Below are 24,087 nucleotides of genomic sequence, written 5' to 3'. Positions count from 1 at the left end.
ATCTAGACGCTCCCAGTGGAAGGCAGACCAACAGAGCACATCTCTGTATCCCGGCCAGGCAAGTATCTCTGCCTATGCTCATGACCACAGTGAGTAATGTCACACCATTGCCCCAGTCTGTATCATCTACGAGACATCATTATATTTATCCAAGTATTGTTGGCAGATTTAGAGTTCAAAATGCTTAATAAACACATACTAAATATATATGCCTATTTATTTGTGTTTACTTTCCTACATTTTGAAATGAAATTTCACGTTTTTCTCATCTCTGCATATCAGTTTATAATATTAGCTGTATCTTAACATGAATAATTGCAAAATATTTGTTTTGATGTCTGTCATTCAATTTTGTTAATATCATTGACGTAAGTTTTTCCAACTTTTATTTTTGTGTGCATGAGAGTTTTGTCTGTATGCATGTCTGTACGTTGCACACATATCTGGTACCTGCAGAGAACAGAATAGAATGTTAGCTCTCCTGGAACTGGAGTTACACATGATTGTGAGCTACAGTGTAGGTGCTGGGAACTGAACTCAGGTTCTCAGAAAAAGCAGCCAATGCTCCTCCCACTGAGCCATCTCTCCAGCCCTGTCTCAATTTTATGTAGGTTATTTTCATATCTTTTGACATCTATAGTCATTTTTATACTTAAAGAATATTAAATACATAAATATCTACCTCTATGTATTTTACTGGCCTTGTTTTTCAACTTATTCCTTGAAATTAGTAATAATTAATCATAGCATAAAGGAAGAAATAGTGTTATAAATTCTATTTCCAAGTTAGAATGCCATTTTCCTAAGACTGCTCACTGACCAGCCACTCTGCTTTCTGGAGAACTGTGTGGCACGTGTGCTGTGCTCCCAACAGAGCTGGCTACCTGATCAGCTCCAGCGCCCGTATCTCCACCCTTGAATGTTTTAGATTGGCAGAAGATATTACTCTCCATAGAGAAATCCCATTACAAAATCTCCTGTAAGTTTTGGACTTACTTAGCTTCTTTCCAAAGTGAACTTTATATTTATTTTCACACATTAAATATGATAATCTCTTATTTAGAATTGCACCAAGTAGAGATCATTAGAAAACACTGATGCCTTCACAGTAACTAGCATTTCCATTCATGGACACAATATACTTTTATGTTATTTGATGCCGCCAATAAAGATTTATTGTTTAATTCAATCATTTCTCCCTTTATCCATATCTCTTTAGAGTTACCAGTATCTAGTAAATTCCTAGCCTATAAAATTCACACAATATTTTCTTTGTAGATGGAAATAATTGATTTGTGGGTTCAAGTGCTCCATCTACCATTCCTAGCTTTGTGATCTTGAAGAAGTCCTTAACATCACATAGACTTAGCTGTAAGTAAACAGGGCAGCAAGATGTCTCAGCAGTTAAAGTGCTTGCCAGCAGGATGAGAAACCTGAGTTCAATCCCTAGAAGCTGCACGGTAGAAGGAAAGAACTCCTGCAAGTTGTCCTCTGACGTCCACATGTGCTGTAGCAAGCATGTGTCCACATGCATACACCAATACACAACATACACACACACACACACACACACACACACACACACACACACAATAAATGTTTTTTCTAAATATAGTGTAAGAATTATGTTATGGAAATTATGGAAAATCATTGAGATAAATTCATAATTCAGTGTGGCCTATTACATACATTAAGTCTAATAAACGTGAATGAATACTATCTGTCTGTGGGAAATGTGTCAAACAAAGACTCGATGGAACACATGGGCAAAGATAGGAAGCACTGTACAAATAAGGAACCAGCATGACTGATTCCAACAGAAAAATCTTAAAACAACAACTGCTGGTTGTGATGGAGAAGCGTTTGTGTGGGGATCCTGTAAGAACCGGAATCTGGTCTGGAAGCCATCCCTGCACATCTGGAGGACTGCAATCCTGCAAAGGGGTTTGATGTGACCAGAGCCCAGCATGGTCCCCAAGCCATAAGGAGGTCTTTCCTATAAACATTAGCAGTAACAACCCTGAAGGAAAAGAAGAAATTCAGCAAAGTATTTCTAGCACAAGAGAATATATTAAACTCATCCTGAGCTCAAATATAGACCTCGTTTACTCCATAAATAACACGAGAAATTAAAGAAATTATCCAAATAATTCATATTCTCTTCCAAAAGCAGCCCGGCACTTGGCCTGCAGTGATTTGCATATACTTAGATATTTGAGCCCTGGCGCCCAAGCTGGATAATAGTTTCCATTCTCAACTTCACTGTTCACATAGACCCAGGCACAGTGCCTTAAAAAAGCTGAGGACTAACTTTAGCCACTGGCCCTGCTTTCAATAAAGCCTTATTTTAATAGAAACATTGTGTCTCTCTTCCAAGTCCTCCACGTTTTTAGGCAGCTTGCCAGATGAAGGCAAGAAGAGAATTCTAGCACATTGTCCCCAAATTCCAGGCAGATCACAAAAATAAACTGTCCCAGGATGTATTCCTTTTAAGAAAAATTGCTTATTCAAGCCTTGCTTTTCTTGTTTGCCTTCTCTCTTGCCTTCCCAAACACTTTTCCTCCTAACATCACACTGTAAAGTTGCCATCTGTCTCGAACACACACATACACAAAGGGAAAGCCACTCAGGATGAACACAGGGAAGAAAAAAAGTTGGATGCCAGTGGGCTTTTAAAGGATATGACTTCCCCATCCCAGTGTCTCAGCTGACTGTGTCCCAGTCCGGCCATACAGGAAAAATAAGTCAGTAAGTAGATAGATAGATAGATAGATAGATAGATAGATAGATAGATAGATAGATAGATAGATAGATAGATAGATAGATAACTTTGAAATCTATATTCCCTGTTCATTATTTCCAGGGGAGCACTTGTTAGTCACCACCCTCTGATAAGGGATGGTCCACAATTAAATTGTATGCGAAGGGCAGTGAAGCCCAGTTACACAATCTTTCTGAAGACCACAGGTTAATTGAGAAAGTCTTTGTGTGCAACTCAGTCAGATCCACCTGAGTCAGAATGGCCAGGGACACATGCTAAATGCATCTCTTTTAGAACAAAAAAAAAAAATGGACTATGCCATCATCTTGCTTAAACTTTCCAGGAACAACCTATTGCCTAAGGAACTGGGTGGGTTCACCCTGACCAGCACAGAGTGCAGAGTTGCCCTACCTCCCTCATACCTCACCAGCTGCCTGTTTCTGTACCTTCAGCACTGTGTCTCACCTTGAAGTCTTTATTCACACGGAAGTTCTTCCTTCCTAGTGACAGAGAGGCCATCTCTGTCTGTACTGCAAATACAAGATCCAGAGCACCTCGTACCAATTGTCTATTACATCTTAGTATTTACATTTTTTTAAGCAGCCTCTGAGTTTAACTTGCTTAGTTATAGGTTTCATCAGCTACTTCTCCTACCTTCTTCAAACACAGCAGTGCTATTCTGGCACCAGGAACCTCCACAAAGTGAGTGTGTTGAGTTACATTCTCTCCCTTTGTACTAAAAATGGTGAATGCCAGAAGACTGGCTACCAAGATATCCCAATAACTTCAAAGAACCCTTGCCATTATAGTCAATATCGTGAAAAAGGGTCTGAACAGCCCCATACTCTTGCCATTTGGCCACGCCCAACCACAGTCACTCAACCCTATCTAATATTTAGTATCTTGCTTTGTGTTAGAAAGACAAGAAAATATCCCATTCACATGGAAACAAAATGGATCTGTACTCAGTCCATCTGATTCCACTTATGTGCTGGTGAGGGACATTCTGGTTGGGTACCTGGTAGGATATAGTCAATTGTTCTGTTTGCTACAAAATTATAACATCTGTCTATGAGCCAGAATGTTCCTCTGTCTTTCAATGCAACATGCACACATACACACACACACACACACACACACACACACACACACACACACACACCACTTCAGAATAATCTACTAAAATAACTTTCCCATTGCTCATCTGAGAACTTGAAGGGCAAGGAGTCAAGCTTCATGATTTAACTTGAAAATAAGTTCGAATAGAATTATCCGATGCTCCTAAAACAGAGGGGGATTACCTTTACCTGCCGTGACGGGCAGTAGGCAGCCTATCATGCTCACTGCCAAGCGGTTCTTTAAAAGAGAAGCTGATTCCCGGGTAGAGTAGGGCTGAGAGTGCTGGCCGCTGGTGGAAGAGGACAGGTGTAGTGTGTGGCCACACTCGGAAAGCAGGCAGGAGAGTGCATGCTGGGTACAGAGGCCAAGAGAAAGGGGTAGAAAAGAGTAGAGTAAAATCCACAACTGTGCTAGAGCACACCCTAGTTAAACTGTTAGGAATTTGCTTCTCAGTGAGGTTGAGAATCCCTGTTTGTCTTCAATGCTTACAGAGAACGACCAGAGTACATAAGAGCTTTTCATAACCTGAGAAATTAAGCATTGCCCTCTGCTCAGTGCTATGCTATATTTAGAAGCATTTGGGTGATCTGTATGAGCAAACACAAGATGAGGGCGTTGAAAGAGTAGGCAAAGACCTGATTCCCTAGGCCCCTACTCAGGCCAGGCTCCTCACTACATGCCTTGCTTCTTGTGTGAAAGATCCCCATGTCTGAAAGGACAGAGTGGCAGCCACTCTGTGCAGGTGCTTCTGTTTGCTGATACCCAAAGATCTTTCTTGAAGAAGAAAGAAGGAAGGATTGGGCATAAATTTGGGAGGGGACACCATATGAAAGGGATGAGTAGGCCATATTTGCTATACATAAACCACAAGGCCAGGAAATAGATGGGGTCTCAATTTACCCCAACCTACAAATGTGATATCCCTTATCACACATGACCCAGTCATGGACAGTTAAAAACAATGTAGATACACCATCACTTTAAGCCTTTATATATGTATGCTTCAACTCCAACAAGTCACATGGTAGAAGTGAGAAAAGAGTCTATAAATGCAATTTACAAGGTCAACAGCATTCTACAACATTCAAAATATTATCCTAGGAGGAATGACTATGAAATATTACAAAGAGAATTAAGGGAATCTGTTGTTTCCCTACCAGTCCTAGAGGGCAAACTACTAACATTTAAAACAGGAATGGCCAGGCGGCGGTGGTGCACGCCTTTAATCCCAGCACTCGGGAGGCAGAGCCAGGCAGATCTCAGTGAGTTCGAGGCCAGCCTGGGCTACAGAGCAAGATCCAGGATAGGCACCAAAACTACATGGAGAAACCCTGTCTCAAAAAAAAAAAAAAAAAAAAAAAAAAAACAACATAGGAATGAAAAAATGCACAGAGGTTCCATCATGTCTTTTCAGAGTATTGTCAGCGAAGGCCTCTAAAAGAATTGCTCCCTCCAAGCCCCTCCCTGCTGATGCTGCATGCTCTCCATGACAGGTTATCCTCTGTTCATTAGGTCCTCCTAAAGACCACCTCTCCAGGTGGAGAGGAGACTGAGCCACGGTCAGGGGTCTCAGATTTCTGATAGTTGTTCTTTGCAGTTGAGTAATGTCAGGGGATGGGAGGGAGAATACAGGCCATAAGAAGATCCAGAATTTTCTAGGAAAGCCAGTCTAAACAAGGCTCTAAGAAAAGTCACTCCAAATGTCAGCCTGGCTAACAGAGAAGGTCCAGAGAGCAGCAAAGACACGACATATGCTTTTCCATCCACTCACTCTGACCCAGGGCCACCGCTATAATCTTTGCTAAGGTCAGTGGTGAGAAGACAACTGCAGGAATGTTTGCAGAGGTCTCTCCACGGTCTCTGCCATGAGCTTTACAGCCCAGGTACCAGTTCAGAAGAAACAGACGGAAAATGAGCTGCAGCAGACCTGGATCGAAGTAAGTTCTGCCAGCATTACAGGCTGGGGTTATTTGCGGCAGGGGAGGGGGCGAAGAGTGTGTGTGTGTGTGTGTGTGTGTGTGTGTGTGTGTGTGTGTGTGTGTGTGTGTATGTGTACTGCTGAAACTTGGACTCTGGCCCAAACATTTTAATAGGTACGGCACAGGGAGAGAAAAGGGGGAATTAAAAAGAAAAAACTATTTAGCTAAGCAATTTAAAAATTCTTTGTAAAAAAAATAATAAAAAGGACTTTAACAAAATTGCAGCTGGAGCAGGTCTGTGAGGGTAACTTGGTAAAATACTCTGTGGATGGCTGCAAACCTCTAATGGAAAGTTGTGTAAGTGGCTGAGGCCAAAGTAGGCATTAATTACAATGAAGAATCAGTTTAGAGTAGGCCACAACTAAATTGGAAGCTGGTCCTCTAGGTAAAACAAAGAAAGTGAACAGCAGCCTCAGATTTGATTACATGGCAATACAAGAAAAATGTGCTGTATGTTGTCTATTATTAAAGCTGCTTTGGGGCCCTGTGCTGGGTGCCTCAGGGATTTTAATAAAAAATTAGTAATAGGTCTGCTGCCCTGGCTCACTGTGGCTTTTTGGAGTATTTGTGGGTTCAGGACTGGTCCTGCAGTGCAAATTAAGTCATTTCAGACAAGCAGCAGCTAAAAGTGTTACATGATAGCAAGATTCAAATACTGCATGTTTGCTAGGAGGACATAGCCCCTCATTGGAGGCTGATTCAGACTGTCAAAGAAAGAATAAAATTTTATCCAAAGGAGGAGGAAGAAGGAATGAAAAGAAAAAAAGAAAGAAAACACATATATGAAAGCAACAACTAATGTTACTGTGTAGCTTTGAATACTAGTCCTGATACATAACCCATAAAATATGCCAAAGAGTGAGTTAATGACAGGGAAGGCTGGAAAGCTGGGAGTTTTTCTTTACAAATGTTAACTCGATAACTCTTTTTATAGTGATGAAATGATACATTAACAGTATTATCTTTATTGCTAATTTAACCACTGGATCTATGATATGACTATATGCATCTGAGCCATGAAACACTAGCAAAAGTTCACCCTGATGGAGAAATCAAACCTATAAATCTACATTCTCTCAAAGATGAAAATGCAAAGTATTTCTGATGGAAGTCGTACAAGGAGGCCATTTCCCACCTTCTCCTAGGTATTTACCAACTTATTGTTGGTATTGGCTATTAGAAATAGTCCCTGGAAACAACCTAGATGCCCTTCAACTGAAGAATGGATAAACAAAATGTGGTACATATACACAATGGAGTACTACTCAGCAGAGAAAAACAATGACATCATAAGGTTTGCAGACAAATGGATGGATCTAGAAAAAAATCATCCTGAGTGAGGTAACCCAGACTCAGAAAGACAAACATGGTATGTACTCACTCATAAGTGGTTACTAGATGTAAAACAAAGGATAACCAGACGGCAACTCACAACTCCAGGGAGGCCACCTACTAAAGAGGACCCTAAGAAAGACACAGGGATCTTCCAATGACAGAGAAATGGATGAGATCTACTTGAGCAAACTGGACGTGAGAGGGGGGAGTAATAAAGGGCAAGGGTCAAGGGAAAGAGAGCTTAAGGGAGCAGGAGATCCCAGCTGGATCAAGAACAGAGAGGGAGAACAAGGAAAAAGAGATACCATGATAAATGAAGACCCCATGGGAATAGGAAGAAGCAAAGTGCTAGAGAGGTCCCCAGAAATCCACAAAGATACCTCCACAATAGACTACTGGCAATGGTCGAGAGAAACCCCAAACTGACCTACTCTGGTGATTGGATGGTCAAACACCCTAACTGTCGTGGTAGAAATCTCAGCCAATGACTGATGGAAGTGATGTAGAGATCCACAACCAGGCCCCAGGTGGAGCTCTGGAAGAAAGAGGAGGGATTTTATGAGTGAGAATTGTTGAGACCATGATTGGAAAAAGCACAGGGACAAATAGCCAAACTAGTGGAAACATATGAACTATGAACCAATAGCTGAGGAGCCCCCAACTGGATCAGGCCCTCTCGATAAGAGAGACAGTCTATTAGCTTGAACTGTTTGGGAGGCCCCCAGGCAGTGGGACTGGGACCTGTCCTCAGTGCATGTGCTGGCTGTTTGGAGCCTGGGGCCTATGCAGGGACACTTTGCTCAGCTTAGGTGAAGGGAGGCGGGGACTGGACCTGCCTGACTGAATCTACCAGGCTGAGCTGAATCCCCAGGAGAGTCCTTGCCCTGGAGGAGATGGGAATGGGGGGAGGGGCTGGGGGGAGGGCAGGGGGGGAGGAGGGAGGACAGGGGAATCCATGGCTGATATGTAAAATTAAATTAAATTATAAAATAAAAAAGAAAGAAAGAAAGAGAGAGAGAGAGAGAGAGAGAGAGAGAGAGAGAAGGAAAGAAAGAAAGAAAGAAAGAAAGAAAGAAAGAAAGAAAGAAAGAAAGAAAGAAAGAAAGAAAGAAAGAAAGAAAGAAAGAAAGAGTCCCTGCTTTGTCTTTACTGACAACACATGATGCTGTTAAATTCTGCTAAGTGACATGCAGATTCAGTATCCTGCAGATGTTTGGGCAAGGGGTGCTTTGATCTTGGATACAGAAATGACTCAACAAGGAGACAGGTGGAAAGTGTCTTCCTCTGTGAGCACAGACAAGAGAGGAGGTTACAAATCAGAGGAAAAAACACTTTTCTACAAGTAGTTAAGACATTTTCTGTTGTAACCACTTATTAAAGTTTAGTAAGTAAAAGAAATCCCAAATCAAGTCCAACAGGAATATCCCTTGTCCATGGAACAATATCCAGCAGTACAGCCCACCAAATCTGCCAGTAGATGATGTGGCCATGCATATCAGAGGACTTCAATAAGCCTGAGGAAGTGCCTATCAGTCTATCTCATCCCCTTACTCACTGTACAATACCCGAAGTCACGGGATCTACACACCTGCTACTTTAAAGTGGTAACTGCAGTTGAAATGTTATCATCTGCTAAGGTTTAAATGAATCCCTCCAATGGTCACCGTGACGATGGAAGAGCCATGGACTTTATGAGCTGTTGGTTCATGAGGGCTTCCCTCTCAAGAGTAAGATCCCTGTCCTTGTGAAAGCTTGTGCAGAGCGGGGAGGTTCTCCTTTGTCCTGCTGCCTCCTATCACATGAGGCCATTGGCACCTTGAACTGGGACTTCCAGCCTTTCAAAGTATAAAATCAGATTTCTGTTCTCTATAAATTACCAAGTTGATAGTATTCTCATAGAAGATAAAAAAACAATTATGACATTGGTCTTCACATGAATAGGGAAACAACATAGGAAAAAACAGTGAGACCAGTTGAGTAGAGGGCACTGGTCTACATAGACCAGATAAAAGTCTTATCTAAGCCACACCTATCTAGGATTCAATTCTCAGAGGCCCAACCTTCTCTGAAGCAACTGAAAACAGAGTGGGATGCAGAAGATGCTCACGGTGGGAAATCACTTTGATTTCAGACTGGCCCTGACTTAGGACCAGGGAAAAATATCTTCTGGACATTTTCCAGGGGCCAGACATTACTCAGGCTGCTGTGACAACAGTGAAAACCCATCTCCCTTTGTTTTGTCCCAGATTCCTAGTGCACAAGGACTCATAAACTCTGCTAGCTCAGTTGTTCAAAAGGTGGAAGCAATATATATATATATGAAAAGAAAATTTGGACAGAGAGAATAAAAGTATCAACAATATATAAAGCAGGCAACTCTGCTTTTATCTTAAGCATACAAAGGCCTGATACTACTGACATTTGTTCAAAATTATCAACTGGAAGACACTAACAGGTGGCTTTAGATCTTCCAGCACCTTGGTTGGGGTGATCTTATCACAGCCCTTTCATATTACATTTTAAAAATATCTAGTGGCAAGGACTAATGTTCTCTACTCTAGCAATGATGCTCGTTTCAAAATCAACTACACTATCATCTTGTACTGAAAATGCATTACATCATCTTGAATATTTTCAAAGTAGGATACTCGATTTTTCAGAAGTCACACAATGACCTTGATAAGGATATTTCAGAGGCATCTCTTGTCCAATCAGTGGCAAGCTACTGAGTTACAATATATATATGTATATGCATATATAGGAACCTAAGAATAAAAACCTCAAAATGGAAAAAAATCACATATTGAGATTTGAAGTAACGATAGACTACTTCTGTTTATACATGTATTTTTGTAGAGTATTTTTAAAACTCACCCTTGCAAAGTTGAAATTTTTCCATATTTCATTATCAACAGATAACCTCATGAAAGTAAAACTTCTCCAAAAGAGATAGTTTCTCCCGTGCTTATTGCTTCTTTCTAGAGCTATGCCATATGCACAAGGCCTCCAACAAGGGGCCCAATTAAGCCCACAGGCACTTAGTAGTTAAATAATAAATATATATATATATATATATTCCCATGGAATCCAAAATTTTTATGTAGAAGAACAAAGGTATTGCAACTTGAATTCACTGAATCAATCCTTGGCTCCAGGTGAGTATAAAGAAGAATATATTTTCTACCCAAATGAATAAAAAGATAGAAACTTCTTAATCTAACTTCCTTTTGCAAGGAAATTTAATTGATAAGCCTCAAAATTAATGTATTTAAGCTATCATGCAGGGAGGGATACACATACAGAATTTGTAAGCCCTGGAACCCTCAGTCAGCCTTAGCCAAATAGGACAGAGCCCAGGGTGGCTATAGGGCTTACAACTTACAACTGATTCCCAATTAGTCAAGAGAGTCCCAGTACATGGTAGGGAGCAAAAGTTTGTTGACTGACTGATGCTTGGTAACAGTCACTAAAGATAAAAAATAAAAAGATTCCTAGTGTGTAGGGACCTCAAAGCATAATAAAGACAAGGGAACTCTTCATGTCAAGTTTCCTTCTCAAGATATCAATCTTTGAAGTGAGTACACAAGGGGTGTGTGTGTGTGTGTGTGTGTGTGTGTGTGTGTGTGTGTGTGTGTGTGTGTGTGTGTTTGTGTGTGTGTGTTTGTGTGTGTGTGTTTGTGTGTGTGTGTGTGTGTGTGTTTAGCCTTCAGAGCTGTCTTTAGAAACAAAATACAGTCCCTCTCTGCAGACTGTATCTAAGAGGTAAGACAGACAGACAGCAACCCAATAGCAAAGAAAGTGAGAGGATATATCGTAGTTTCTGTTTCTCTGATAAAGCACCATGACCAAAAGCAACATGCATGGGATAAAAGGGTTAATTTCAGCTTACATGTCCTGATAATAGTCCATCATGAAGGAAGTCATGGCAAGAACTCAAGATGAAGAAACTGATGCAGAAGCCACAAAGAGGTGCCACTTAGTGGATTGCCCCTCGTGGCTTACTCAGCCTACTTCCTTAAAGCACTCAAGACTACCAGCTATGGGGTGGTGCTATCCACAGTAATCTGAGCCTGCTCACATGAACAATTCATGAAGAAAATGCCCCAAAGACTTCTCCACAGCCCAGTCTTGTGTAGGCATTTTCTCATTTGAGGTTCACAGGCAAAGAGAGTAGACTGGAGGAGAAATCTGGGAGGGAGGAACAAGAGGAGGATTCCAGGGGCCAGCCACCCAGGAACACAGCAGCCACGGAGTGCCAGCCCTGCCCATCCTTTCTCCTGCCTCCATCCTGGCCATTCAGCTCTTTATTAGACCATCAGATGTTTTAGACAGACACAGTAACACAGCTTCACAGAGTTAAACAAATGCAACATAAAAGAATGCAACACGTCTTTGCACCATTAAAGCAAACGGTCCACAGCATAAACAAATGCAACACACCTTAAAATAATATCCCACAATATTATCTTGCCATTAAAAAGGTTCTTTTTGGATTTTAAAGCTCAACTGAGGTTAGAAATAATTTAATCAATTCATGACATAACAAGATGTGTTAATTTCTAAATGATCTTATTAAATAAAAAACATGGAGCCAGATATAGGGGGTTAAAACCTTAGAGAGATCAGAGGAATAGGAACAGCTACAGCCAACCTTACCTCACCAGCTCTGCAGCTTCCAAATGCAAGTTACTTCCTGTCTACCCACATCTATATGCCTTACTGTTCTACCATCTGATTTGCTCTCTCTGTCCAGCTATATCACTTCCTCTTCCTGCCCAGCTCTGTCACTTCCTGTCTGTCTGTACAGACCTCCAGATCTACATGGTTAACTAGTGTTGGAATTTAAGGTATGTGCCACCACACCTGGCTCTGTTTCCAGTGTAGCTTTGAACTCACAGAGATCCAGACAGATTCCTGTCTGGCAAGTGATAGGATTAAAGGCGTGTGTACCCATTCCATGGCTTCTTTGTTTACTTATTATGGCTGCTCCTATTCCTCTGATCTCCAGTCAAGCTTTATTTATTAAAATACAAGTAAAATATCACCACATTTTAGCACAAATAAAATATTACCATAGGAAGATTTTTTTTTTTTGTAACAAAAGAGTATTTGTGCTAATAAGGATCTGGAAGGGGACAAAGTCAACAACAAATGTGACTTAGCTTGAAGTACTTCACTGTTGTTTCCAGATCAAATAGGAGCAATGATTATAAAACATAAGATAAGGAAGAACGCAAAGGTAGGTATGTGTGTAAAACGTGCATGTGTGTGTATGTGTGTGTGTGTGTGTGTGTGTGTGTGTGTGTGTGTGTGTTTAATTTATAAACATGGGTATACTGAGCACAAACACATTCAAGTTAACTTCTGAAAGGAAGCATATATTGAGCAATGTCATTTACAGTAATGAAAACAATAAATTTACCCTGAACTAAGTTTGGGGATATCTCTTTCAAATTCTGTGAGTCATCAGTTTTAATAAAGGAATAAATAAATAATAAATAAGTAATAAATTAATAATTAATAGATAAATAATAAAGGAATTAATCCATCAACAGTGAGTAATGGTGTTGGTGAATAACCAGATCTATACATGCCCTCTAACTGTGGCTCCTCTGTCTGTTGATCTACATTCTAAGTGTCAGGGCTCCCTCTATTTCTCTCTGTCCTTTTGGGAGTCTTGGACTGTGGCACCCATTCTACTGACTGTCTGAACACTTCTCTTTTGAAAAGCAAGCTCAGGAACTCAGGGACACAGGCGATACAGCAACAGAATGCAGCCTCTTCCTGTGGAAATAATCATGTGGCAGATTCCACTTGGGTTTAAGAACCAGCCTATAGAGAGGGAAAGGAAATACCCTTTGTGGGCAGAAGTCCCAAAAGTGGAGTCTGGGACTATTGTTGAACCCAACTCAAGATGACCAGGCCCACAAAGGGAATCCTGGTTAGTTCTACTCTCGAATCTGTAAATACCAGATAGTGCTGTTTCTTCAAAAACATGACCACTGCTTACACCAGACACTTAGCATTCCTTAGTTGCCTGTAGTTCTTTGTCTAGGGTTGTGGCCCCATAAGATTTCCCTTTGCCACATTGGCATGTCTATAGCTGTTGTCCTTGTTCAAGTCTTGTTTAGGCAGCCGACAAGACTTCCTGAGTGCGGCTTCTCTAAAATTCCATAGCAAATTTCCTCTTCCTCTCACTCTTAAATCTCTGTCCACCCCTTCTGCTATGAGCCTGGAGCCCAGTGCAGGAGCTTTTGCTGTGGATGTAGCAGTTGGGGCTGGATACCACATGGTCTCTTGTTCTGCATGTGGATCAGTGTGGTTTTCTGTAATGGTCTCCATCTATTGAGAGGAGATATTTATTTGATGAGGGGTGAGACCTATGAAGATTAAGAGTGGAAGAAATATTCTTCCCTGGGGAAAATCTTCCAAATTGGCTATCAAATACCAAGTGGTAAGCCCTGAAATCATATACATATAAGTAATATTATGTAAATTATACAGGTTGGATGTACACACACACACACACACACACACACACACACACACACACACCAATAATTAAAGAAATAAAAGGCCATGAATTAAGATAGAGAAAGGTACATGGAAGGATTAGAGGGGAAAGAGGGAAAATTATAGAATTATATTTTAATGTCAAAAATAAAAACAATTACAAATGCTTTGTTTAAGCTATATTTTCTAAGTCAATAGTTAATATCATATAAAAGATTTTTTAAGTAAATGGTTTTAAACAGTCATACATTTGGGAGCTGAATATATGGACAAGGAAACGATCTGAAACTCAAATTTTAGGAAGCTTTAGGATTAACATTAAGCATATGCCACACATAATGTGATAATCGACAGAAAAGAGGCATTGGTAGGTCTTCACAGATGTTTGCATAGAGTTTTCTGGGATGGAAAAAATAAAAGTACAGCTTCCAGGGAAGATACTACTGGATACTTCTCAGCCTTATCTTTGTACTATCATACACACCATGTTTGTTCAGAGATACCTCAGGGAAAAGGACTTTGCAAAGTCACTCATCTGAACTCTAATGAATTTTCTCTATAGATCATTAATGAATTTGTGGTGATTTGAATGAAAATGGGCCCCAAAGGCTCATAATTGAATGTTTGATCCTCAGCTAGTGGAACTGTTTGGCAAGGATTAGGAGGTGTGGCCTCATTGGGAGAAGTGTGTCACTGCAGGTGGACTTCAAGGTTTCAGTGTAATTCCCAGTGTTTGTGTTCCCCCTCCCCCACCCCTCTCTGCCTTATGGATGTGGATCAAGATGTGAGCTCCCAGGCATTCCTTTGCCACCATCAAGGGCTCTAACCTTCTCAAACCATAGCTAAACTAAATGTTTTATTTTATAAGTTGCCTTGGCCATGGTATTTTATCAACAGCAATAGAAAATTAACTAAGATGGATTAAATCAAGACCTCTGGTTCTTATTGCCCCAACTTCCACTGGTTTTTCCAATCCATGGGTCTGTAAGATTTTTTACCCTTATTGAATATGCACTAATACTCTCCTTTGCCAGTATTTTCCACAGACCAACAAACTAATCCAGGTTTGTTGTGAGCTAATATAATTCTCCCTGCAACACTGATTCATGAGTTTGCCATTCCACAGGCCGTTGCTAGAGCCCAAGGACATCATGAGAGATGGTATGGCTCTACCATACTCACCGAGGTGAAGGTAAGAGTCTGGACCATGCAAGGCCTCCTCCATGCACACAGTGCTTTGCATTCAGTGGTGATGCCCAATCTTGTGTCGGGTTAGAGTAGACTGGGTGTCTGAGATAACACCCAGTGCCCATCTTGCTTGTCTTCAGTTATGCAGAAAGTGCAGAGGACCTTCACGAATTTGAAAAAAAAAAATGTTCCTTTTATAACCTGGACAAGCTCTGTCTTTTTTTTTTTTTTTTTTTTTTTTTGGTTTTTTTCGAGACAGGGTTTCTCTGTGTAGCTTTGCGCCTTTTTCCTGGAACTCGCTTTGGAGACCAGGCTGGCCTCGAACTCACAGAGATTCGCCTGGCTCTGCCTCCCGAGTGCTGGGATTAAAGGCGTGCGCCACCACCGCCCGGCTTGGACAAGCTCTGTCTTAATCTTGAGATCACAGATTCTGGGAATTCAACTTAAGACCCATCAGCACCCTTTTCTGATGTTTCTTCCTTCCCTGCCATTGTCTTTGATCTAGAAACTTCTTGTGATATGTAACAAACTAATCTGTAATTATTGTTTAGATACTGCCTCTCAAATTATCTCTATTCTTTGATTAAAACATTGATATAGACAAATAAATGCACATAGCTAAGAAAAGAATTGACCCCAGGACTAAGGAAATGGTTCTACAGGTAAAAGAACTGGTCGTGCGATCATGTGGATCTAAATGTGGGTCCCCAGCACCCACATGAAAGCCATCAAGGTAGTGTACACCTATAATCCCAGCCCTAAGAGCAGGAGGGCAGTAGAATCTCAGGGTTTGCTGGTCCCCAGGCTAGTCAAGGAAAAAGGCAGCTTCAGGCTCAATGAGAGACGATCTCAGGGAAATAAGACAGAGATCACTAAAAGAAGACATGTGATACCCTCCTCTAGCTTGCATGCCTATGCATAGAGAAACACACACACACACACACACACACACACACACACACACACAACAAAAACAAAACAAAACAAAACAAAGACAAAAACAAATAAAAAGCAAGGACCTGGCAACTCAAGTACTTCTTAACATTAAAAAATATGATCAACTAAAAAGCTGTAGGTAGTGTAGACGTTCTTTTGAAGACTGCTGTTTGAAACAGGCAGGAGAGATGTATTGGATGTGGTGTGTGTTGCTGTTGTTTTTTGATGGGTGATGTCATTCTGTATGCTGTGAAAATGTGTTGCTCTTATTGGTTGATAAATAAAACTGTTTGGCCAGTGGTGAGGGAAAATAAGGTTAGGTGGGACAGTCTAAAGAGAGAGAGGAAGGAAGAAGACAGAGTAGGGGAGACACGGCCAGCCGCTGCCAAAAGAAGCAAGATATAAAGGTACCGGTAAGCCACAAGCCACATGGCAAAGTATAGATTTATAGAAATGAGTTAATTTAAGATATAAGAACTAGATAACAAGAAGACTGCCATGGCAATAGTTTAAAAATAATATTAGCCTGTGTATGTTTATTTGGGTCTGAGTGGCTGTGGGAGCAGCGGGTGAGAGAGATTTGTCCTGACCTCTGGCCAGGCGGGACACGGAAGAACTTTCAGCTACAGTTTTCAAATCTGCATCTCTAGCTACAGCATTCCATCCTTCAGCATTGCATTGGGAAGAGCAGATGAACTGAAAGTGGCTACTTCAACTGTGAGGATACCACCATGACACAGTGCGTCAACTAAAGAAACTGAGGGAACACATTTGCAAAACAAACACATTGTTCTCAGACACACAGGAACAAACAAACAAAACCCTCTTATTGTACTAGGCTGTTTTCTACCCTAAACCCAAGGGCAAGGGTGGGACAAGAGGTCTCGTGTCTGTAGCAATCATGAATAGAGGAATGCCACACATGGCTGCCCTGGCTCTGTGTAGTGATCTGTTTCTCCTAGATTGGTTCATGACGGCAAGCTTTGTCCAGCCATATGACCACCTTCTACTATTTTCATATTTTAAAAGCTATTTATTTATTTTTATATTATCTATATGAATGTTTGCCTGTGGATGTGGATATGGATCACATTTGTGCCTGACATCTGCAGAGGCCAGAAAAAGGTGTCAGAACTCCTGGAATTGAAGTTAAAGATGGTTGTGAGCTGTCATGTAGGTGCCAGGAACCAAATCTGTATCCTCTCAAAGAGCAACCAGTGCTCTTAATGCTAGAGCCATCTCTCCAGCCCCCTCCACTAAAACAAATCACTGTTACGGATCACTATGTTCTTAAACTTTGAAATTCATTTATTCAATATTCATGCCATAAGTATCTATTGAGAAATTATAATATTCATATACTATTGTAGGTGCATGGATATAAGTCAGTGCAAGGAAAACAATGGGCAAGGAATTTCATTAACTGTCTTAGAGCTTATAAGCAAAGGTATTCAAACAATAATTAATAAAACATATCTTACATATTATGTTCAATAAATTTTATTGAAAAATTCAACAGCACAGCAAAGCAGCAAGAGAGCTGCAGGTGCACGGTGTGGGTTTGTCTCCAGCGTCTGGTCAGGTAGCTGAAAGAATAAGTGTCATTAAGGAAAGAAGTTCTGAGATGTGACTTGGGAGGAAGGGAGGTGAAAACGGCCAAAATGAAAATATTCTCTCTGTGTAGGTAAAAATCAGGGGGCATTGTGGGAAGAGTAGATAATCACATTCTTGAAAAGTAGAAGGTATAATCCGAGACCCTCTTGAGTCATTGACACACATTTCCTGGGTGACCATGTGTGCTTTAGAGGAAATAGCTGGCTGCTGGATTAGAAGTCGACCTTAGGTTCAGGAGAACTGTGTAGAAGCGGTCTGAGTAACACAGCAGGGAGAGGGTGGAGAGGGTGGGGGCTCAGGCCAAGGTATCACAAGGCTCAGCTGTCCTCAGGCGCTAACTCCTGGCAGATCTGAAGTGACAGCAGATAGAGATGGAACAAGAATGATGACAGGCTTCTGACCTTACAGTGGAAAAGCTGCAGCTACCTTTGGAAGATATTAGGAAAACATGGAATAAAGTCAACGTGATGAGGGAGAAATCTGTGGAGCTTGAGATGGCTTCTAGACATGCATATTGACAGGTCTAGTAAACAATAGGATAGAGACATTTAAAGTTCCAACGGAACTATAGAGATAAGTAAGAAATAATGTAACTTTTTCCTTTGTTATTTGTAACTATTTGGAAAAGCTATGATCTATAATTAATGTGCCCATATTTCAATTCCTTAAGGTTTTTCAATTCCTTATAAAGTTTGTAAAGAAAGAGAAATATGAAAGAAAGAAGAAAGGCAGACAGGCAAGTAGAAAGAGACTGATTGGCCCAATGACTGACTGACTGATTGATTGATTGATTGATTGACCGATCGATTGCCTCTCTAGATTTACAGGCTGAGAACACATGCACCCCTAGGCTAGACAGAGGGCATACTCCTAAACAGCTTTGATTGAATCCTAAAACCTCTTCATATGTTTTCCCAGACACACAGTCTTTTATGCTTCCAAGTCATTCTTGGTAGATCTTCCATTAGAAATGGCTCATAACATTTTAGCTTGAAGTTTATCTACCTCTAGCCTTTCAAATAATTAAATATTTAAATGCTTGGGGACGCTGGCTTGTGTGAAGTAGGGATTCTTTTGCAATGCAAATTTTTACTCTTAATTTCTCTGCTGGGTAAAATAAGAGTTACAGGAATTGGGTTCACTTCTGGTGCGTGTAGAATGGAATCCTGCCCACATCATCTGGGTTGTGGGATGCCCACTGGGCATCAGAAGATCCCTCTCAGAGAACCATCAGAGCTAGAAAGGGAGGAAGAAGAAAAGAAAAAGACAATCAGCTACCCTTTGCAATCTGATCACTGGTCTTTTCTTCCATATCAGCCACTCTTCCTGGAAGGAGAACCAGGCAGGAGCCTTCTGAGAGGATTTACAGACACAGGATTCTCCAAAGTTGGGCAGGCTGCAGCTCACAGGTGACATCATCTGGGCATTGGTTTGTTTGCTTGAGTTTCCACCACTGATGAGCCTCATACCAACTGCCCAGCAAGAAGCAAGAAAAGCGTTCAGCGCTGTTCACTAAACTCCAAGCCCCTGGCCTGCAGTGACCTGCTACCTGTGGGGAATCAGTGTGTTTACATGTGCTAGAAGAAGGGCTAATGTAAGGGGCTGTATTTACATCCACCTTTGCCACCCTTCCCCTACATTTCTTACATATTGTTGTCCCATGGTTTTTCTCCCATAAATTATCCCTGGCAGGCAAATATTTCCCCAAGACTTTATTTATTTTCTACAAGAAAGCAAGAGAGACCGTCTTTGTTCCTGACTTTAGTTCTCAGAATGTAAGTGAGTACGTCTGAGCCAGCTTGGACAAAGAAGAGGGAAGGGTGGGCAGCTGCAGCAGCGGGATTCCACAGAGCTTCCCCTTGCTGTCTTCATTTGCATTAAGTTGGTCACGACCTTCCAGGTGTCTTTAGGGTTGAAGTGTGTGCTGGACCATTTGGAGCTGAGCCTGCTGGTCCGAGTGGCCCTCCTGACATCAAGAGGCAGCTTTTAAAAGAACAGAGGCACCTTGTCAGGGCTCAGGGGTCACTAATAGCCTGCCTTGGGCCCTCCAATGGGTCATGTTCAGCTTCCTCGTCCAACACAAAGGGAAAGGCGGGGGAGGCTGGGGAGGTGGGGGATAATTATCATTCTGGTGTTTTTTTCCTGAGGCCCAGAGTTATGCTCCATGTCACTGTGTTAATGTGCCTGCAACCAGGGAGACACATAATGCTCCTCTCAGCCCTGTTTATTAGCAGGATCCATTTGCAAAAGGCCCTTCTTTTGTGCCACAATATGAATGTGCTTTGATGGCAAATAATTACAGCAGTCCTTTTGACATGAAGATCCACAGGCTGCCCTAGTTAAGCCAGTAATTAGCCTGTCCTCCTTTTTTTATTATTATTATTGAGAAACTACGAATTATCCTCATATGTGCACCGGCCACTGCCTTTTCTCCTCTCTGTTTCTCAGCTCTCTCGGCTCCCTCTCTCCCGCTTGCTCGCTCCCTCTTTTCTTTCGCTCAGCTCCCTCAGCACGCTGGATAAGCGGAATGCAGCTGCACAAAGGCAAGATAAAGCTAGACCATCAAGATGATGAACAATCTGGATGAAGAGCCTTCGAGATGAACACAAAAGCTGGAGAAGTGCAGTTGATGCAGGCCTGGACAGCTGAAGAATGCGCGGCCCCGGGATGAATGGCCCTCATTTGTGAATATACAGATTTTTCACGATGAATAAAAACTGAGTGGAGGTCACAATAAATAAACTTTCCCCTCTTCTCCTTAAATAATAATTCAGGTTCCCAGCACCAAACAGCTGTAAATTGAAGGTTGTGCTTAGTTTTCTCAACTCTCAAAGGGGATAATTAAGTTAAGATCACATTGTTTGATATATTAGTGTAATGATGAGCTACTGTATTCTGCTTGTTTCAAGTTATTTTAGTTTTTTCTTTCCCATTATCTGTTTTTTTAATTACATTTCAAATACATTTTAAATGTAGGAGCAGCAGTTCCAAAACAGTTTGCCCCGTGTTTGGGTCTTTTGAAATGTATTCATATAACATTTAATTAAAGCAGGGACAGCACCCTAGAAATAGGGTGGAGGTAGAAATATCTGTGCTATCTGACTAATTCTGACATGATCTTGCCAAAAGGCTAACTCTTTTTCCTTATTGGTGCAAGATAATTAGACCACCATTAACCTCCAGGAGCGCCACTGTCAGGATTTCTTGGTGTGATCAAGTCAGGATTTGGGAAGAGTTTCATAATTTTATTTAAGATCACTGAGGAGGCAAAGATCAGTTCTGAAGCATGCTCAGCTTAGAAGGTTTCTGAAAACCAGACTCAACATTTCATAAAGGAATTCAGCCCAAGGGAGAAGCTGCAAACAGTGGCCCCTTGTGTCCCATAACACCCCTGCCCACTTGTGACGTCTTGGCAATAACAAGGCCCAAATAGTGTTTTGTATTTTATTAATGTAGGGTAGATTGCCATTTTCTTCCAATACTTTTTGAGCTAAAAATACATTAGAAAAATCAGAATGTCTGTATCAAAGAAGAGAAACAATATATTTCTAGAAATTGTTTTCCACTTTTTTTGGAAGGGCGATCATAAAATGTTCTTGATTTCAAAAATAATCACTAATTGCTGAATGTTTTATTCACTCAAACAGTTGCTCATTTAATTGTTTCACCCCTACTACGATCAGCACATTCATAATTAGTCAGTGTACAGCAAGCTTACCGTACCCACAGTCAGGAGGGTCTCTATATCTGAGCTGGGCGGAAAGACTGTTCACGAGCAGAAACACCAAGGAATGCTCACAAGTATTGAGAACCAGGGGTGTTCTTCTTACCTACCAACAAAGGCTTCGGGAGTTCTCAGGCTCTGGAGACTTTCAACTCAGAATAGCCCACCCATCACTTGATGGAAGGCCACTCTTCCCTGTGACTCTCCCTGCCAACTAGGAGGAACCAAACATACAGAAAGCAAACAAGAAGCATCCTGGCTGTGTGTGCAACCCACGAAAATCAGGGCAACAGAAATCAAGACTGGTGCAAAAACCAAGACCATGAATTCCTAAGAGAAAAGTCTGAGCTCACCCCCAATCTGTAACCAGGGGTGGGGATTCCCTATAATCACCGAGTCTGTTCTGCTTTGTCCTGCCCAACCAGTTAGAAGCAGTGTGTGTGTGTGTGTGTGTGTGTATGTGTGTGTGTGTGTGTGTGTGTGTACACGCGTGCACAATGGCTCTCAAGGAAGATCAAGTCCTGCTGCTTTTGTTGGCTGCCATTTTAGGACTAGGCTTTGGCCAAGGAAGATTGGTTTAGGGTCAAAAGTGAATTAGCTCAATAAACTTTTAGATACTGGGAGTGGGCCTGTCTAAATACTCTGAGGGCCATTCAGCCTCTCTCTCACTTACCTTTCACCTTAGGATGCACTAATTACACCCTCAAATTTACTGAATGGCTTCTGTATCTTGACTCTATCCCACGCTGTGCTTTCTGGCTGAGAAACAAAACAGGTCAAATTGCTGTATTTATAGAACTTACCATTCAGTGGGAAGAAAGAGCTAACAAACAAAGACACAGATGAACTGCAGTGTGCCGGATGATAGAAAGGCTCCCAAGAACGTCACTGAAGGAAGGAGAAGGTGTGGTTCACACAGGCTGGTCTGTGGAGACCTAACATATAAGGGGAGACTTGGCCAGAGGCCTACGTGGAGTGAAGAGCCAGGCACGTGTCTGAAAGAACTTCTCAACTAAAGGTGGCCCAAGATCAAAGGCCTAGGAGAAAAGTTTGCCCCACATGGACCCCAGTGGAAGGGAGGAGGCTGAGAAGGGGTGAGCAAGGAGATAAAGGGCAGAGAAGAGAAGGGAGATGAACAGAAGAGGACTTGATCACAGAGACTGCTCACCACCAACTCAAAGAAAACCTTCTTGCTAATTTAGCCATTCTTGGATTCAGGGCTTTGCCCCTTCTGTATTTCTTACACAGTAACATTTATATATATGAGAAACTAAAAAGAATATTCCATATGATGGGAGGCTAGTTGAATCACTGTGACTAACTAGCAAAACCATGGCACAATTAAGAATGACATGTGGGACTGGAGAGATGGCTCAGTGGTTAAGAGCACTAACTGCTCTTCCGGAGGACCCAGGTTCAATTCCTAGCACCCACATAGCAGCTAACAACTGTCTGTGATGCCAAGATCTGACACCCTCACACAGACATAACTACAGGTAAAAACAACAATGCACATAAAATAAAAATAAATTTTAAAAAATGACATATGCAGATACAAACAATATTCTCTCTTCTTCTGTCCTAAAATTAGATGGTAAAGACACACTATCAAACAAAAACATATAGATGTGAAAGCAACCTGCAAAAAATATCATTCAACATTATTACTAAGTTAAGGAAGTGCACATTAATACCACAAATCATCAATCCATGCCTTTTAAAACTGATCAAATTAAAACAGGCAATAAATAACGCTTACAGACTATGGGGTACCTGGGCTCTCATTAAGTTCTAGTGGGAAAACAAAGTGGCAAAGTCTCCTTGGAATAGAACTTGACAGCTTCCCATAAAGCTGAGCTTGCCATGTGACCCAGCACCTACCTACACAAGGGGAATTTCACACCTATGCTCTTGTATATGAACACACACAAACTTGTGCTCAGATGTCTAAAGCACTTTCATTGATCATCACTGATACTTGAGAAACTAGTGGGCACATGCATACACTGCTATATGACCAAACTCCTTAAAAATAAAAGTGGATGGCCTATGTGAAAACACACAGAAAAAAAGCCCAAAGCACCTCGTCATGAAAAATGAGCCAGACTCAAAGGGACAAATGCTGCATGATTCCATCCATATGGCATTCTCAAAAAGGTAAAATTATCCAGTTGGTAAATAGATCAGTTAGGCTTCCATGAGGAGAAGGAGAAGGAGGAAGGAAATTGATTACCAAGAGAAATGAGAGCACTTTTTGGAGTGATGGGAATAATCTGTCTCAATTATTGGAAGGTTACACATTGCATAACTTAGCAAAAAATATACCTACGTGCATAAAGAGAACATTTTATTGTATATGAATTATATGAAATATGAATAAATTTTTGTATGCAAGTGGGGTTTTTTTGGTTTTTTTTGGGGGGGGGGTTGGTGATATGAGTGGGAAAAAGGGAGGGCATCCAAGCCAGGAAGCAGAACTCTACCCATCAGAGCTACCTCTACCCTACCGTTGTCTTCCACATGTGGACATCTAGACAAAGCAGAGCTCACACCACCCCTGCTCCAATAGTCTCCAGTGACAAAGAGGTGATCTACTGAGCCTACAAAACACAACCTCTTCCTTCTCATTTCCCTCCACAGTCACCCAATATATCAAAGACCCAGAATCAACCCAGATGCTTATTAAGCACCCATGATTTACAATGCATGTGAACAGATACATGAAGATGTTTTCTACTTTTAAAAGCCCAGAATTCAATTAGGAAAAGGAAATATGTATATGAAAAGATAAACCAAAATGTAGGGCAAGATACAAAAGGTGTCACTTAATTGGTACAAGCAATTACTGTCATTCAAAACACAAGTGTTCCATCTTAGAAAATAATTCTTCTTATTATCATTCATTGAAAGCCTATTAT

Source organism: Peromyscus maniculatus, chromosome 10 (genome assembly GCF_049852395.1).
Source record: "Peromyscus maniculatus bairdii isolate BWxNUB_F1_BW_parent chromosome 10, HU_Pman_BW_mat_3.1, whole genome shotgun sequence".
In the NCBI taxonomy this organism is placed as follows: domain Eukaryota; kingdom Metazoa; phylum Chordata; class Mammalia; order Rodentia; family Cricetidae; genus Peromyscus; species Peromyscus maniculatus.
This window is presented reverse-complemented; position numbering follows the sequence as displayed.